Source organism: Oenanthe melanoleuca, chromosome 28, assembly GCF_029582105.1.
Source record: "Oenanthe melanoleuca isolate GR-GAL-2019-014 chromosome 28, OMel1.0, whole genome shotgun sequence".
Classification (NCBI taxonomy): Eukaryota; Metazoa; Chordata; class Aves; order Passeriformes; family Muscicapidae; genus Oenanthe; species Oenanthe melanoleuca.
In genome coordinates this window covers 5,559,705-5,575,066 of record NC_079361.1, presented here as the reverse complement: position 1 = coordinate 5,575,066, position 15,362 = coordinate 5,559,705, and the positions used below count along the sequence as shown (strand labels likewise).

At 58.7% G+C, this 15,362-nt stretch overlaps 1 protein-coding gene across 11 annotated transcripts in view; it reads left to right on the top strand.

Moving 5' to 3' along the window:
* The first annotated feature begins 10,502 nt into the window (after positions 1 to 10,502).
* Positions 10,503 to 15,362, top strand: part of PTPRS (protein tyrosine phosphatase receptor type S) — a 128,765-nt gene continuing 123,905 nt past the window's right edge. For all 11 annotated transcript variants that reach the window (XM_056512355.1, XM_056512356.1, XM_056512354.1 and 8 more), the window contains exon 1: positions 10,503 to 10,640. The gene's annotated coding sequence lies outside the window, so the exon portion shown is untranslated. The remainder of the gene's footprint in view (positions 10,641 to 15,362) is intronic.

Below are 15,362 nucleotides of genomic sequence, written 5' to 3'. Positions count from 1 at the left end.
CGGTGCTGTTCTTCACTCCCCCTGAGTTCCGTGTCCCAGGAGCTCTGTCCCGCTCCCGGGCCCGATTTCCGTCCCGTTCTCCTGCACAGACGCCCCGGGGCAGGGCAGGGCAGGGCAGGGCAGGGCAGGGCAGCTCGCACTGTGCCCCCGGAGCCCTGTTCTCCCCCAGCCCCTCTGAACCTTCTCTCGAGCAGCGTTTAGGGGGGGCTCCATTGCAGGTTTTTCTAGGAAGTATCAGAGGAGCTTGTGCTGCTCACATCAGGGCTCTGGAACACTCTGCAGAAAGCTTTAATCTTAAAATAAAATCAAAGCAACGCTTTCAACTTGGATTTTCTTTGGAAGTCACTTTATTTTAAACCCATTTTTTTTTTTTCTGAGTAGTCCTTTGGGAGTGAAAAGCCCCATATCATGAAATCTTGGCTATGTAAATAATTTTTGAAGTCCCAAGCAGAGTGTGCTGCTCAGTGCCCTGTGCCAAGGCAGTGCTGGAGGTGCTGGCATCCCCTGGGGTCCTGTCTGTCCATCCCATCCTGTCTGTCTGTGCAGCCACAGCCCTGGCTGTGGATCCTGGCAGTGCAGGGCACAGGGAGCTCTGGGCTGCTGCAGCCACAGAATCTGAACATCCCCAGCTGGGAGGGACCCACAGGATGGACAGAGCCTGTGGAAGGGCTTTGGAATGGTGGGCAGGAGCCAGGGAAAGCAGAGTGGGGATGGGATACAGGGATACAGGGATACAGGGATACAGGGATACAGGGATACAGGGATACAAGGATGGGATACAGGGATACAGGGATGGGATGGGATGGGATACAGGGATACAGGGATGGGATACAGGGATACAGGGATGGGATGGGATACAGGGATGGGATACAGGGATACAGGGATACAGGGATACAGGGATGGGATACAGGGATACAGGGATACAGGGATGGGATACAGGGATGGGATGGGATACAGGGATACAGGGATACAGGGATGGGATACAGGGATACAGGGATACAGGGATACAGGGATGGGATACAGGGATACAGCAAGGATACAGGGATGGGATGGGATGGGGATCAGTGGGATTGGATCAGTGGTGTGGGATGGGATGGATCAGTGGCTGGGATGGGGAGGATGCAGCAGGCAGCAGCAGGAGCGTGGGACAGGCTCGGGAAGGAGGTGGCAGCAGGGACAGGGACAGGGACAGCCCGTGCTGCAGCCACACGTGCCCTGCCCAGCTCGGTGCCAGCTGCTGCTGCCACCCCCTCCAGGAAGGGAAGCAGCCCCGTGCTGGGCAGGGGGAGCTGCTGCTGCCAGGGGAGCCCAGCCCGTCCTGCCCCTGCCCCAGACAATGTCCCCGTGCCTGTGGCAGTGTCACAGGGGGTGGCAGCAGCTGCTGAGCCAGGCTTGGGCCCGTCCTGCCCCCAGTTCTGCTGCTGTCACCCAGTGCCCCTGTGCCCCCCGTGCCCCCCGTGCTCCCTGTGCCCTGTGGGAGCTGGGCTGGCAGCAGGGGCTCTGGGGGCTGGTGGCCCTGTCCCCACAGTCCCACTGCCCTGTCCCACAGTCACAGTCCCTGTCCCACAGTCCCTGTCCCTGTCCCCACAGTCCCTGTCCCTGTCCCACAGTCCCTGTCCCTGTCCCCACAGTCCCAGTCTGTCCCCACAGTCACAGTTCCCTGTCCCACAGTCCCTGTCCCCACAGTCCCAGTGCTCTGTCCCTACAGTCCCTGTCCCCACAGTCACAGTCCCAGTCTGTCCCCACAGTCCCAGTCCCTGTCCCCACAGTCCCAGTGCCCTGCCCCACAGTCCCAGTCCCACAGTCCCAGTCCCTGTCCCACAGTCCCTGTCCCCGTCCCACAGTCTGTCCCCACAGTCCCAGTGCCCTGTCCCCACAGTCCCAGTCTGTCCCCACAGTCCCAGTCCGCTGTCCCCACAGTCCCAGTGCCCTGTCCCACAGTCCCTGTCTGTCCCCACAGTCCCAGTGCCCTGTCCCACAGTCCCTGTCCCCCAGTCCCAGTCCCTGCCTGCCCTGTTCCCTCCAGGCTGAGCAGGGCTGGCTCCTGCACAGCTTCTCCCGACCTTTCCAGCCCTGTGCCCTCAGCTGCCACCAAGTGACACGGTGACATTTCAAGTCTTGGACGTCTGAGCAATTTTAGGAAGGAAAAGCCAGCAGAAACGAAATGCTTTGGCTTTTTGTCTCTGACAAATTGGATTTGTTAACCTGAAGCTTCATCTGTCATCTGGCAGCCGATGGGATGGAGGGGCAGGGGGAGGTGAGGTGTGTGTGGGACGGGGGGGGAGGAGGAGGAGGAGGAGGAAGGCAGGGGGGCTGCAGGGGATGTTTGCTGGTTTCTGCATTTCTGGAGGAAGAGATGGGGCAGGTGTGGAGGCACGGGATGGTTTGGGATGATCTGGCTCACCCACTGCTGCTCCCCTGCCCCCAGAGCTGCTGTCCCCAGTCTGTCCCTGTGTCCCTCTGTCCCTGTCCCCAGTCTATCCCTGTGTACCTGTCCCCACGGTGTCCCTGTGTCCCTTGTCCCTCTGTCCCTGTCCCCAGTGTCCCTGTTGGAGGTGCCCAAAACCTCCCTGCACTTCAGCCCAGAGCTCGGGCACAGCAGGCACTGGATCCATCAGGAGAAGCCAGTGAGTGAAAATCCCTTTAATTGCTTCTCCCATGTCTGAGGGTGGGTGGATGGCTTGGGCACAGCTTTTCCCAGTGCAGAGCACGAGGTGGGAGCCTGCCCAGGTGCTGGAGCCATGGATGTGTGTGGCATCTCCTCCCAGCTCCAAGTGAGCATTTGGTGCATTCTGCTGCTTAAAAATGAACAATGAGGCAAAAAAATCAACGGGCCACTGGATTTCCTCAGTCACCCTTGATGTGGGGACAGAATTAATGAAGTACCTGCCAACCCAGGAGTGATTTGTGATGGGCAAAATGGAGTTCCTGCCTGTGGTGGGTTCCCTCATGGTCCTGCAGTCCTGTCTCTGAAACATCAAACATCAAACATCAAACATCACTGTTGTGCCTTGGAGAAGGACACCCTGCTGTCTGTGCAGCTCTGAGCCCCTCCAGCACTGACAGCAGCAGCACAGGCCCCCAGCCTCCAGGGGACTGGTCTGCACTCTGAAATTTGGGGCCTTTGAGGTGTTTTGGGGTACATGACAAATCTGGATTACCCACAGAGTCGCTGCCCTGTGGTTACTGCTCAGTTTTGGTGGTTTGGGTCTTTGGAGGCTCTTCAAGGCTCTTCAGGAATTGTGCCCATGAAGAGCAGTGTCCCTTTCCAGCTGGGTCCTTCTGGGGGCTCTGGGTTCCCTCTGGGTGTTCTGGACCCTCTCTGGCCTTTGTGATGCAAACCTTTGGTGTGCAGAGATGGCAGTGGGCTGAGCTGGGCTTGAGGGGTGCCCTGCAGGGATGGAACTGCTCAGGAATGGCCCCAAAGCCAGCCCAGCCCAGGCTGGACCAGCCCAGGGCTGCACCCTCAGCCTCATCCTCGGGCTCCAGGCTGGAATGTTCCAGAAATCCTCTGGTGTGTGTTGGAGCCCCCAGCTGCCCCATCCCAGCAGGCAGAGCCCTCGGGAGCCTCCAGTGGCTGCGAGCAGCCCAGCCCTTCTCTGGCACAGAAAGGACAAATTAAATAAACATGCTTGATTGCTGAAACATTTGTTTTTTAAATTAGCAGCAGCTTTTTTATATTAAAGTCTGTGGATATGCTGCTGGGGAACACTTTAGCAAGTTGGTTTTTTTCTTCCTGGTGCTACTTTTCCAGAGTGGGTCGTGATTTAGAAACCAAATGCGAAGTTCAGGCCAAGTCTGAGGCTTGATCCTGTGGGAGATGTGGGTGGAAGGAGCTGCCCTGCTCAGAGCTGTGGGGCCCTGTTTGGATGTGGGATGGGCAGGCCTGGAAGGCAGCAGTGCTGTGCAAGTGCTGGGAGGAAGGTCTGAATTCTGGAGTCACAGGATGCTGTGGGCTGGCTGCAAGGGACCTTAGAGGTTGTTTTCCCCTCCCCAACACCTTCCATTAACCAGGCTGCTCCCAGCCCTGTCCAGCCTGGCTTGGGCACTCAGGAAGGCTCAGGGTGCTCATGGTTGTCCCCAGCTGCCACAGGAAGCCCCAGCTGACCACAGATGCTGCAATCTGCTGCAGGAAGGTGTTTGGAGGTGCTGTGGGGGGCTCACAGGGAGAGGGTTTGCAGCCCTTGCTCTGCTCTTGCTGGGCTGGGCTGGGCACAGCTGGGCTTGGCACAGCTGGGTCCCTGCTCCCAGCCCTTCCCTGGCTGCTTGTTCTGGCCCTGCTGGGTGTCTGTGCTGTGTGGGGCAGGGCCAGCCCAGTGCCAGGGCTCCAGTGCCAGGGGAGGTGCTGCTCTGGGAGCAGCCTGTGCTGGATGCAGCTCTGGGGACGTGCTTGGAGCCTGGGGCTGAGTCCTGACCCAGCCCAGAGCAGCAGCCTGGCTCCTGTGCCGGGCAGGGCATCCCCAGGGGCACTGCAGGGCAGCTCTGCTCCTGCCACCAGAGAAGAGCACACCACCATCCCACTGCGTGATCAGAGCAGCTCAGGGACCAGCCTGGCTGGGGGAGCCCCTGGGAGAACCCTGGGCTCGTTCTCCCTTTGCACATCCTTAATTTTTTAATTAGTGGATGGATCCCCCGGGAGCTGGGCTGAGTGTCCATGCACGGATGGAGGATTGCCTCAGAAGGGCGAGGAGCAGCGTGCTTTGTTTTTATGTATTGAAGGTTTAATAAATGGAATTAAATACTGTGAAACTTAAGGTAATTAAATGTGGAAGCAGAAGGAAAAGAATTGTAAAGCATCCTCTCCAGGAAACTAATAGGCTCCATGCCTCCTTATCTTAATGATTTTCATAATTTAGCTGAATGCAGAGATAATGGATGTGATGAACCTTTCTGGAGCTGATTTGGGGTTTAATGGGCGCCTTGCTGGGGTGGGGGCAGGTGCAATCAGAGCTCGGGAGGAGAATTCTGTGAATTCTGAGATAAGAGCAGCAGAGGCTGGAGCAGAGGCAGGCGGGTTCTCCATCCTCTGAGCTCCTTCCCAGCTGGAATTCACCTCGGAAATATCTCCCGAGGTGTCCTGCAGCTCCGCTGCCCGCGGGCTCTGCTCCCTGCGCCGCCCTGACCCTCCCGGGCGAGGCAGCAAAGCCGGGATCAGCTGTTAATCTGCTCTCACCGAGGCGGGATCAGTGAAACCTCCTCGCAGATTCACTGTATTATGGAGCAGATTGAGGGACTTAGAGAGCAAATTTAATAAATATCATTTCGATATTACTTGGCGGGAAAAAAAAAAATAAAAATCCTCTGGGCGGCTGAAGCGCCTGAAGGTGCTCGGTGGGGAGGAGGGGTGGGGACATCCCTGCTGCTGGGTGTGCTGGGGACAGGAGAGGGCTGGCTGGGCTTGGGGAGCTGGCAGTGGGGAGCTTTGGCTCCCTCGGGTGCAGCCCTGAGCCTGCTGCTGGCTGCTGGCACTGTGCAGGGGGCTCCAGCAGCTCTGGGGTGCTGGTGCTGCAGCTGAGCCTGGACCCGAAGAGTTTTGCTGTGCCAGGGCAGAGCTGGGTGCTGGGGATGCAGAGCTGACACCAGCCCAGGGTGCCAGGGCAGTGCTGACACCAGCCCAGGGTGCCAGGACAGAGCTGACACCAGCCCAGGGTGCCAGGACAGTGCTGACACCAGCCCAGGGTGCCAGGACAGAGCTGACACCAGCCCAGGGTGCCAGGACAGTGCTGGCCCAGCCCAGGGTGCCAGGGCAGTGCTGACCCAGCCCAGGGTGCCAGGGCAGTGCTGGCCCAGCCCAGAGTGCCAGGACAGTGCTGACACCAGCCCAGAGTGCCAGGGCAGTGCTGGGGATGCAGAGCTGACACCAGCCCAGAGTGCCAGGACAGTGCTGGGGATGCAGAGCTGACACCAGCCCAGGGTGCCAGGGCAGTGCTGACACCAGCCCAGGGTGCCAGGGCAGTGCTGGCCCAGCCCAGGGTGCCAGGGCAGTGCTGGCCCAGCCCAGAGTGCCAGGACAGTGCTGACACCAGCCCAGAGTGCCAGGGCAGTGCTGACACCAGCCCAGGGTGCTAGGACAGTGCTGGCCCAGCCCAGAGTGCCAGGACAGTGCTGACACCAGCTCAGAGTGCCAGGGCAGTGCTGACACCAGCCCAGGGTGCCAGGGCAGTGCTGACACCAGCCCAGAGTGCCAGGGCAGTGCTGGCCCAGCCCAGGGTGCCAGGGCAGTGCTGGGGATGCAGTGCTGACACCAGCCCAGGGTGCCAGGGCAGTGCTGACACCAGCCCAGAGTGCCAGGACAGTGCTGGGGATGCAGAGCTGACACCAGCCCAGAGTGCCAGGGCAGTGCTGACACCAGCCCAGGGTGCCAGGGCAGTGCTGGCCCAGCCCAGGGTGCCAGGGCAGTGCTGACACCAGCCCAGGGTGCTGGGCTTGCAGATCTGGCCCAGCCCAGGTCCTGTTTGAGCCTCCTGCCCGTCCCTGAGCAGAGCAGGGACCAAGCAAACCCCAGCCAGTGGCAGCAGGGAGAGGAGGGACAGCGATGGCCGTGGCAGAGCCCAGGGTTCCTGGCAGGGCTGGCGGTGCCAGCGGGGTCTGGGCCGTGCCAGGGCGAGGGATGGCACTGAGCCTGTCCCAGGAGGGTCCCTGCATGGGGACAGGGCAGCCAGCACACAGCCCCAGGGGCTGCACTGCCTTTGTCCCCAGCGGGACCCCCTGCCTGCTGCAAAAACACTTGGGGTAGGAGAAATGCGTGACCTCTTGCTAACCCTCTTCCCTTTCCCCTCTCGCTCTGCAAGATGTTAAAAAGGGGGGAAAAAAGAAAAAAAAAAAAAAAAAAAAGGAAAAAAAAAGAAAAGAACCCCACGCTGGGGCCAGTCCAAGGAGGGTGAAAGCCGGGGACCATATCATTAAAATGCTAAAAATGAGCGTGCTGAAAACAGACACAATTGGGTATTTAAAGCTCTGAATGAAAAGAGTGTGTGTTAGCTGCTTGTGGAGAGCCCGTCTCCCAGAGCCCCTGGAAAATATGTGGTCAAGCCCACACCATTAACTTTTTGTTTCTGGTTTGTAAAGTAGCTGTGAAATCTTGGGGGGACAGGGACCCCAGGTCCGTGCCAGGCCGGGACAGCCGTGCTGTGCTGGGGGTGGCTGTGCCAGTGCTGGGCACTGCTTCGTGCTCACCAAGCCTCCTGCAGTGATTTCTATCCCAAAATGGGGTAAAACCCCCGATCGCAGACTCGGCATCTCCAGGACCCTTCTCTCTGCTCCGTGGGTTGGCAGCAGCAGCGGCCGGGCAGGGCAGGGCAGGGCAGGGCAGGGCAGGGCAGGGCAGGGCAGGGCAGGGCAGGGAAGGCAGGACAGGGCAGGGCAGGGAAGGCAGGGCAGGGCAGGGAAGGGAAGGGAAGGCAGGGCAGGGAGGGCAGGGCAGGGCAGGGAGGGCAGGGAAGGGAAGGGAAGGCAGGGCAGGGCAGGGCAGGGCAGGAAAGGCAGGGCTGGGCTGGGCCGGGCAGGGAAGGCAGGACAGGGCAGGCAGGGCAGGACAGGGCAGGGAAGGCAGGGCAGGGCAGGGAAGGCAGGGCAGGGAAGGGCAGGGCAGGCAGAGCAGGACAGGGCAGGGCAGGGAAGGCAGGACAGGGCAGGGCAGGGAAGGGAAGGCAGGGCAGGGCAGAGCAGGGCAGGACAGGGCAGGGAAGGGCAGGGAAGGGCAGGGAAGGGAAGGCAGGGCAGGGCAGGGCAGGGAGTGGCTGCGGGGTGCGGGGGTGACCCGAGTGGCCGCTCCTCAGCCCAGCCACAAATCAGCCCCTGGGTGAGTCACGGCCAAGCCGCTTTGGGGCTGCTGTGCCGTTTGTTTGCAGCCCGGAACCGCGGAATTGTTGAGGTTGGAAAAGCCCTCTCAGATCAGCGAGTCCGTCCCTTCCCCTGGCACTGACCGTGTCCCCAAGTGCCACCTCCCCGTGGCTTTTAACTCCTTCCAGGGATGGGGACTCCAGCCCTGCCCTGTGCCCGACCACCCTTTGTTTGAAACACCCTGGCCCTCCCCTGGCACAGCCTGGGGCTGTTTTCTCCTGTCCTGTTGTCCCCTGGGAGCAGAGCCCGATTCCCCCGCACTGTCCCCTCCTGTCAGGAGCTGTGCAGAGCCACAAGGTCCCCCCTGAGCCGCCTTTTCTCCTTCTGAGCCCCTCCCCAGCTCCCCCAGCCCCTCCCCAGCTCCCTTCCCTTCTCTGGACACGCTCCAGCACCTTCACATCCTCCGTCCTGGACTCCTCAAACCTGCGCCCTCGGGCTGCTGTGGCCACGGCTCGGAGCCCCGGGCTGTGCCAGGAGCTGTGAGCTCCTCCAGCATTTTGTGGCGCCTTTGTAGGTGGGAATGTGGATTTTCCAGCCTCACCCCAGCACGTTTCTCCATCCCAGCTCAGCCCTGGTGAGGCCCGTGTGCCCTGCGGGGCTGTTCCTGTGCCCGACACGGTTTCCCTGCTGAGCCCGCGGAGGGACCCGCGGCGCTGCAAAATGCCCCTAAAATGTCTCCCAGGGCAGGAACGAGCTGCCAGGCTGGGCTGGGCTCCAGCAGCGGGAACAGATGAATCAGACACTCCGTGGTAAAAGCGAACCCCTCAGAGTATAAAAAACAACCGGGTTCCAGCGGGCTCCTCCCGCCGACCCCGAGCCCAGCCGAGAGGAGCGAGAAGGGATTTCAAACCAAACTGGGATTTTTTGGGGGGCCCCCCCACCGTATCTCTTGGCTGCCAGCCTCTCTGGAGGGAAGTTTCACCCCGCCTCCCGCGGTCTCGGATGTCAGGTTGGCAAGAAAAATCCCATCTGTTTTCAATCTGGATCCTCACTTCCATCCACCCCGGCTCTCTCCCCCGCTCCCAGCCCCCAGAGCTGGCGTGTGCGCCAGGCAGGCCTCGGTGACGCTTTTTTTTTTTTTGCTTTTTTTTTTTTTTTTTCCCCTCCTCGTTTTTATTTTTTCTTCTAAAAATGTCTGTGGCCTCTTTTGCCCCCCTCGCCCCCCTTCTCGCAGCACATGCTCCATCCAGCACAGCCCTCTCCACGCCAAGAACCTCTCTGTGCTCAGCCCCGCTACGGCCGCTGGCTCCGAGAATTCCCGAATGACCCAGGATTTTCAACGCAGAGCTTTCAAAAAAAAACAACAACAAAAAAAAAACACCCAGCAAAATATGTCTCTGTGTGGAAAAGGAAAAAAAAAATAGGCAAAATTGAGAGGGGAGCAGAGGGAAGAAGGAATTTTGTTGTTGTGATTTTTTTTTCTGGTTGGTTCCAACTTTTTGGTATGATTAAAAGAGCAAGTACAGCGTGTTTTGTTCCTGCCGGAGATAACAGAGCTGCTCTGAAATCCATATAGAGTCAATGCAAAGGCGTATACGTCGCGATCGTGATATCCTAATCTCCCTCTGAAGAAATCCTTTTGTTGCACACCCCCTCTTGCCGCTCCCTTTGCTGTCCTCTCACGCTGCATTTATATCTCATTTCAACTCTGAAGTCCTTAGGCTAGGAATTACCTTCTCCCTTTACAGATGGCTGCAAGAGCTCAGCACGGCTCTGCAGCTCCATGAAAAATAAATGAAGAAGATTGTGGCTTTTGTTGATGGTTTTATTTCCTTTTTTTTTTTTCCCTTTTTTTTTCCTTTTTTTTTTTTTTTGTGTGTGTGTTTTTAGAGGTGAGAGTTTGTCTCATCACAGATGAGTGGTGCCGGGTTTTGTTTGGCCAAAAGCATTGCCGTGAGTCTCAAGGCGAGGGTTATCCCAGCGGCCGCTGCCGTGCCTCAGTTTCCCCTTTAGGTCCGAGGATGCCCCGGGGCGGTGGGAACGGGGCGTGAGCGGGGTACAGCAAGGGGATTGTCCTTTGGTTCGGGGGAGATTCTGAACGGGGGGTTCTGAGAGGATCCAAAGGGTCCGGAATGCGGGGACAGCACCGAAAGGGTTCAGAATGGGGACAGCACCGAAAGGGTCCGGAACAGGGGATCAGCCCCCAAAGGGTCCGGAACGGGGGATCAGCCCCCAAAGGGTCCGGAATGGGGGGACAGCCCTAAAAGGGTTCAGAATGGGGACAGCACCGAAAGGGTTCAGCACCGAAAGGGTCCGGTGTAGGGGATCAGCCCCTGAAGGTTCCAGTATAGGGGATCAGCCCCCAAAGGGTGCGGTGTAGGGGATCAGCCCCCAAAGGGTCGAGAATGGGGGGATCAGCCCCAAAAGGGTTCAGAATGGAGGACAGCACCGAAAGGGTCCGGTACGGGGAATCAGCCCCCAAAGGGTGCGGTATGGGGGGATCAGCCCCCAAAGGATCCGGTATGGGGGGGGGATCAGCCCCCGAAGGGTGCGGTTCAGGGGGTCCCTAAGGGCTCTGCCGGACCCCCAGGGTCCGCCCGGGGGTCCGGGCTGCGGCGGGCCCGGGCCCGACCCCCCGGCGCTGCTGTCAGGGTCCCCCCGGGCGGGCCCCGCTGTCCCCGGAGCCGCCCCCGGCCCGCCCCGGGCCCGCCCCGGGCCCGCCCCAGCCCGGCCGGGCCGCCCTGGGCTCCGCCGAGGGGTCGCGGGGTCCCTCCCTCCGCCCAGGGGTCGCGGGGTCCCCGGGCCGCCCGAGCCGCGGAGCCGCCGCTCCCCACCGGCGCCGGGACGAGGCCGAGACGGTCGGTTTGATTTCGAATTTGAATTATTTAACTCGTTTGTACCAGGGAAAGCGGCTTCTCCATGGCGCACACGCGCGGGGGCGGGCGGGGGTCTCGGGGGGGCCCCGCGGGCTGGAGCCGGAGCCGGAGCCGGCGGGTGCGGGCGGTGGCCAGCGGGGCTAACGGGGACCGCAAAGGGGCTAGCGGGGATGGCAGAGGGGCTAGCGGGGATGGCAGAGGGGCTAGCGGGGATCGCAGTGGGGCTAGCGGGGATGGCAGAGGGGCTAGCGGGGATGGAAGAGGGGCTAGCAGGGACCGTAAAGGGGCTAGCGGGGATGGAAGAGGGGCTAGCAGGGATCTCAGAGGGGCTAGCAGGGATCGCAGCGGGGCTAGCGGGGATGGCAGAGGGGCTAGCAGGGATCGCAGCGGGGCTAGCGGGGATCTCAGAGGGACTAGCGGGGATGGCAGAGGGGCTAGCGGGGACCGCAAAGGGGCTAGCGGGGATGGCAGAGGGGCTAGCGGAGATCGCAAAGGGGCTAGCGGGGATGGCAGAGGGGCTAGCGGGGACCGCAAAGGGGCTAGCGGGGATGGCTGCGGGACTAGTAGGGATGGCTGCGGAGCGGCGCTGGGCAGGGAATCCCCTTCCCTCTCCCGCTCCCTTTTCCTCTCTCTCCCCTCTCCCCGTCCCTCTCCCCCTCCCGTCGCTCTGCCCATCCCTCTCCCATTTCCTCTCCCCTCTCCCCCATTCCCAGCCGAGCGCTCACAGCTGCGTTTTGCTGCGGAACAAGAAAATGTGGGAAGCAGCTCCCGGCCGTACAGAGCAGCAGCTCTGCCGCTCCCCCAAATTTCCCCCGTGTTTCCTTTCCCTTCTGGAAATGCCTTTTCTCTTCAATGAGCCCCAGGCAGCCCGGGCTGCCCGCGGTGCTCCGAGCAGGACGCGGCCGGGAGCAGCGGGCAGGATTTATTCGCTGTAAGCATTGCACAACTTCTGTGCTCCGCTCCCAGCGTTAAATAGAACTCATTTTCTCGGCTTTACATGACTTGTTTGCTAGTGCTATTAGGCTGCTGCTCAAGCTCGAGATGCAGATTTGTCTAAAATGTGTAATTTTAGAAGCATAATAGATGGGGGGAAAAGCTCCATTTAGCTGCGGGAATGGTCTAGCTGGAACTTCCATGAGAAATAACCACATTTTATCCCTTTATTATTCTTCTCTCACTTTGGCAAAAGCAAAGAACTTTTCTGTTGCAGGTAGCTCAGGTAACTTTTATGTCAAGGCTCTGACTTGAATTCGCAGCAGTTGGTCTGACTGGAGGCAGTTATAGCAACAGTTGAAATTAAATTTAAATTTATGTTGTTTGTTGTTGGAGAACTCTCCTGCAGCTAAGGAAAGAAGTGTAAAGATTAAGCTGATCATTGCTATATATGAAAAGTGGTTTCTAACATTAACATTATGGTTCTTCTCCTAAAAAAAAAAAAATTTAAAAAAAGAGAGAAAGAGAGAGAATTCTCTAGCCTGTGTAGCTCTAGCTTTCTATAGCTGCATCTTGTTATCCTCTAATTTCCCTTTTCCTGAAAGCGTCACTTAGCAGAGGAAAAATCACAAATTCAAGCGCGCTGGGATTGCCACACATGGTACAGGGAACATCTGCTGGGAAGAGACTTTCTGAGGATAACAAACCACACAAACACCTGCACGGAGAGGCTTTGGCTTTTCTCTGGCCCAGCTCCGTGTCTGTTGGTGTTGGGTGGTGTTTGTTTGTTGGTGTTGGTTGGTGTTTGTTGGTGTTGGTTGGTGTTGGTTGGTGTTTGTTGGTGTTGGTTGGTGTTTGTTGGTGTTGGTTGGTGTTTGTTGGTGTTGGTTGGTGTTTGTTGGTGTTGGTTGGTGTTGGTTGGTGTTTGCTGATGTTTGTTGGTGTTTGTTGGTGTTGGTTGGTGTTGGTTGGTGTTGGTTGGTGTTGGTTGGTGTTTGTTTGTTGGTATTGGTTGGTGTTGGTTGGTGTTGGTTGGTGTTGGTTGGTGTTGGTTGGTGTTGGTTGGTGTTGGTTGGTGTTTGTTGGTGTTGGTTGGTGTTGGTTGGTGTTGGTTGGTGTTGGTTGGTGTTGGTTGGTGTTGGTTGGTGTTGGTTGGTGTTTGTTGGTGTTGATTGGTGTTTGTTGGTGTTTGTTGGTGTTTGTTGGTGTTTGTTGGTGTTTGCTGATGTTTGTTGGTGTTTGTTGGTGTTGGTTGGTGTTTGTTGGTGTTGGTTGGTGTTGGTTGGTGTTTGCTGATGTTGGTTGGTGTTGGTTGGTGTTTGTTGGTGTTTGCTGATGTTTGTTGGTGTTTGTTGGTGTTGGTTGGTGTTGGTTGGTGTTTGCTGATGTTTGTTGGTGTTTGCTGATGTTTGTTGGTGTTGGTTGGTGTTTGTTGGTGTTTGCTGATGTTGGTTGGTGTTTGTTGGTGTTTGCTGATGTTTGTTGGTGTTGGTTGGTGTTGGTTGGTGTTGGTTGGTGTTTGTTGATGTTTGTTGGTGTTGGTTGGTGTTGGTTGGTGTTGGTTGGTGTTTGTTGGTGTTGGTTGGTGTTGGTTGGTGTTTGCTGATGTTTGTTGGTGTTTGTTGGTGTTGGTTGGTGTTGGTTGGTGTTGGTTGGTGTTTGCTGATGTTTGTTGGTGTTTGTTGGTGTTTGTTGGTGTTGGTTGGTGTTGGTTGGTGTTGGTTGGTGTTTGCTGATGTTTGTTGGTGTTTGTTGGTGTTGGTTGGTGTTTGTTGGTGTTGGTTGGTGTTTGCTGATGTTGGTTGGTGTTTGTTGGTGTTTGCTGATGTTTGTTGGTGTTGGTTGGTGTTGGTTGGTGTTGGTTGGTGTTTGTTGGGCCCATCCCAGGGATTCACTCCCAGCCTGCCGGCCCTGGGCTGACGCTGCTGCTTGGGGTTTATTTAAATAGGGGATTCTGTGAAAAATCTGCGTGCGGGTGAATCAGGCTGATTTAGCAGCTTCCCCAGGATTTGCGTGTTCTCCAACGCAAGTTTGGGGGGGTTGGAGCCTTTCAGCCACCCCCGCGCAGCGTTTGGGGGGTGGGGATGGCGAGCGGGGCCGGCTCGGTGGCCGCAGGGTCGGGAGGGTTTGGGGCAGATGAGCAGGGCCAGGTCGGTGGCCCCGGGCTCGGGAGGGTTTGGGGGTGATGAGCGGGGCCAGGTCGGTGGCCCCCGGGCTCGGGAGGGTTTGGGGGCGATGAGCGGGGCCAGGTCGGTGGCCACAGGGTCGGGAGGGCTCTGCCGGCCCCGCTCAGTGTTTGGGGGCGATGAGCGGGGCCAGGTCAGTGGCCCCGGGCTCGGGAGGGTTTGGGGCGATGAGCGGGGCCAGGTCAGTGGCCCCGGGCTCGGGAGGGTTTGGGGCGATGAGCGGGGCCAGGTCGGTGGCCCCGGGCTCGGGAGGGCTCTGCCGGCCCCGCTCGCCTCCTCCGCCGCCCATCCCGGCTCCTTTCTCGGTGTCCGCGCTCCGAGAGCCGCGTGGAAGGGCGGGGAGGGGAGGGATCCTTGTCTTTTGTCTTTTGTCTTTGATCTTTGGTCCCCACGGAGCGTGCCGTTGGTCCCTAGCGCAGAAGGGGGAATCATCCCCCGGGAATCCTCCCCAACCCTCCTGCCGAGTCCCAGTGGCTCCTGCTCCGCTCTCCTGCTGCTCTGAGCCTCCTCCTGCAGCCGGAGCAGGGATTTATCAAAGGCCTTGAAACCAGAGAAGGCCCAGTTACACTTTTGACTTGGAACACATCGGTTTTTTTGGGAGGTGGAGGTTCCAAAATAAACCAGCGGAAGGCTCGGTGCAGACAGAGAGTGAATTTAGCATTAAGTACTAAATTCCTGCGAAGGTGACAGTTGCAGCAGATATATGAGGAAATCCCTCATTACCCTGAAGAGCTGGAAAAGCAGGATATGGTGTTTTATTATGTTTCTTAACCTTGATCACAGCGAGTTTCAAACACCTTCTTTACCCTGGCTGTTGAGTCTGCCCTGTGGGCACAGATTCTTGTAAGGCAAAGCTATTTCACTAGATTTAATCTCCAAGGAGCGTGCCAGGAAAACAGCCTTTGGGGGAATGGCAATCTGCTGGCTCCCTTGTCTGCAGAATGGGAATAGCAACCCGCAGCTCCTTGCTGGGAAGAGCTTTAGGGTCCACTGGTGGAAAGGAGCTGGAGTGCCACGGCTGAATCATTCAGCCAAAAGGAGGAGAGGCAGCGAGGCGAGCTCGGCGGCGATGCCAGGAATAGATGCAGCCTGTGGTTCCTGCCCCTGTGTCCCTGTGCCTGTGCCTGTGCCTGTCCCTGCCCCTGTGTCTGTCCCTGTGTCTGTCCCTGTGTCTGTCCCTGTGCCTGTGCCTGTCCCTGTGCCTGTCCCTGTGACTGTGTGTCCCTGTCTCTGTGCTTGTCCCTGTCCCTGTCCCTGTCCCTGTGCCTGTGCCCCTGTGTCCCTGTCCCTGTGCCTGTGCCCCTGTGTCCCTGTGCCTGTGCCTGTGTCCCTGTCCCTGTGCCTGTCCCTGCCCCTGCCCCTGCCCCTGTCCCTGTCCCATCCCTGCCCCTGCCCCTGTCCCTGTGCCTGTCCCTGTCCCTGTCTCTGTGCTTGTCCCTGTCCCATCCCTGCCCCTGCCCCTGCCCCTGTCCCATCCCTGTCCCTGTCCCTGTCTCTGTCCCTGTCCCATCCCTGCCCCTGCCCCTGTCCCATCCCTGTCCCATCCCTGTCCCTCCCTGCGGTGTGTGGGCACAGCCAGCAGGAG